A 2,900-nucleotide genomic window follows, 5' to 3' on the forward strand; every position below is an offset into this window, starting at 1 on the left:
GCTGCTGCCTAGTAAACTGTGTGCCCTTTGGGATGGCTCCAAAATAAAATAAAATAAAATAAAAAGAGTTTTTCCAGGTTTGGCCGCCAAGACAGTCTTCTGCAACCATGGTCCAATGGGGCATGGGTCCAATGCTCAAGCTGGCAGTAGAATTTTGTGTCATACATGTAGTGCTGATCTATGGAGTTGTATAATCATCCTTAAAAGTATTCTAGAGCCTTGAGGCCTGTCAATATAATAGGGTTGAAGTTATCTATGAACCTGAGAAGTGAGTTCCAAGTTGCAGACTCTAGGATGTCTGAGATGCCAGGAATGTGGGTGTCTGCCGAGGAGAGCTGCGGGTATGAAATGGATCCAGACCAAGAGAGAGGCCATGTGTGCTGAAAACAGAAAAAGCCACAGAGACAGTGCTGTCCAGGTCTGTTGGAGCACACATTACGATACGCTGTCCCTGAATGTTGGTCATGGGTCTCCAGGGCTTAATGTTTGCCTGACTGGCCCTACTTGATCTCACTGTTTCTTCTCATAGCAAGATCTCTTCTCTTTTAAGATAGAAGGTTGACTCTGTACCACTGTACCTTGGAAGTTTATACCTTCATTTTACATATAGGGAGGGACTCACAGCTAAGAGATTATTCTGAGTTTCAGGGGAGACTCGACATAGACTTTTGAATAATGTTAGAGACATTAAGATTCTGTGGAGACTTGAAGTTGGACTAAATTTTACATTATAAGATTTTAACACCATAAGCCTTTGGGGTATGGGGTGGAACATTCCGGTTTGGGTATGAATTGTCGCTCATAGGTTCATGTTTTGAATGCTTGGTCCTAGCCGCTGATGGTGTTGGGAGGTTCTCAGAAGTTTGGAAGGCGGAGCTAACTGGAGGAGGCAGGTTTCTAGAGCCTTGAGAGTGTATCATCTCCAGCCATTTCCTACTTTGATGTCTGCTTCTGTGTCCACCTTGATGTGAACATCCTCCACCACACTCTCTCACGGATACAGCTGGAACAGCTGGCATACTTTCCCTCTCCTGACAGACTGAAGCATCTGAGACAGTGAGCCAAAATCAATCCTTCTTCCTTCGAGCTATTTCTATCAGTGTGCTGGTCACAGCAGCAGTAAAGTGCCTAACTCTTATTCTGGTCTTCAGAAGTCACAGGCCCCTGCCATGGTCACATGAAGCTGTTGCATGATGTGTTTTTACTTTAGGAAAAAAAATTATTTTATTATATGTGTTTGGTGTTTTGCCTGTGTGCATGCCTGGTGCCAGTCCAGTGATGGTCAGAAGAGGGGTCAGATGCCCTGGAACTGAAGTTATGGATGCTTTTGAGTTGACACATGAATGCTGGGAATTAATCCCAGGCCCTCTGCAAGAACAACTCGTGCTCTTAACCACTGAGCCACCACTCCTGCCCATTTTACTTGTAGCACTCACTTTTATCTAAAAGAGTCTTATTTCTCAGCTAGGCTAATGGCAGCAACATGCCCACAGCTACCACATGGTTGCCAGGCTGCCAGGAAAAGGCCGGGCTGCATCAGAGTTCCTGGTGCCAGAGGATGGGTGTGTATTTTGCTTATTGTATGGCGTACATTCAGTAAATATTCTTGGAATAAAGGACTGATGGGTATGTGGACCATTTGTTTATTCCAGTTGCCAGGGATTCATGTCCATTTTTTTCCTCAGAGCCTCATTTTCTTCATTTGGCAAGGGATAATTAGCATCTACCTCATAGGATGGTTATGAGAACCAAATGAACTAGTCCTTTCAAAAGTTGGCACAGGGCTGGGTGTGGTGGTGGCGCACACCTTTGATCCTAGCACTCTGGAGGCAGGGGCAGTGAGTTTGAGGCCAGCCTGGTCTATATAGTAAATTCTAAGCCAGCCAGGGCTACATAGTAAGACTCTATCTAAATAAAATAAATAAGTGTATGTGGCACATATATTATTACATTTATTAAAAATATCCAGAAAAGGCAAATCAACAGACAGAATGAGCAGAGGCAAAGAAAGAAAGCCGGGGTATCATGTGAGTGGGATGGGGCCCAGTGATGAGGGTCAGAGTTAACATGGCATAGGGCTATTGCTGGAACCAGGGGCAGGGGACACGGTGAGGGGGCAGGGGTAGAGGGTGTCCTTTGGTGTGAGAAAAGTACCATGAGAAAGTACTACAGCAAGAGCCGCACAGTATTGTGATCCCAAATGCTACCGATTTCCGTGCTTGAATGTGGCCAACAGGGTGGGTTTTAGGGCTTGAGAATAGGGTTATATTACAGAAATATCTCCATTTAAAAACAAGCACAGTGCCTGGGACATGGTAGGCGTTGATTAGATTAGCTGTTGGTGAATGACTTCTTAGCTTCAAAAATAAAATAAAACCCACTTTTCCTGGTGCCTTGCTGTCCCACCTGTAATAACATCCATTTCCCTCTCATCTGTTCCACCTCCCAGGCCCCGCCTCCCAGGCCCCACCTCCCAGGCCCCTCCTCCCAGGCTCCTCCTCCCAGGCTTTCTAGGTTGTCTCCCCATTTTCATAGGATCCTCGATTTTCCTTAATCTGCACCTCAATCTCTGTCACATCTCCATCTTCCACCTCACCAGTCATTTCTCCAGGCTCTTCACCTGTCAATTATTAATGTATTTTATTTACTTATATTGATTATTAATTTATTGTCAACTCATTAATTCATTTCAGAAATATTCACTGTTACCATTACAGATGTCGGGGGTATGATATGATAACAAGACAGATACAGACATCATATCATGGCTCCCAGCTCCTAGCTCACCTGAGGTTCCAAAACAAAAAACAACAACAAAAACCCCACAGCACTGGACTGTGGGAGCAAAGGCCAAGGCAAAAGAGAGGAGAGGGGAGTGTGTCCCAGACTAAGGAGGGGCA

The sequence above is a fragment of the Mastomys coucha genome, unplaced genomic scaffold, assembly GCF_008632895.1.
Source record: "Mastomys coucha isolate ucsf_1 unplaced genomic scaffold, UCSF_Mcou_1 pScaffold18, whole genome shotgun sequence".
NCBI classification, from domain to species: Eukaryota; Metazoa; Chordata; class Mammalia; order Rodentia; family Muridae; genus Mastomys; species Mastomys coucha.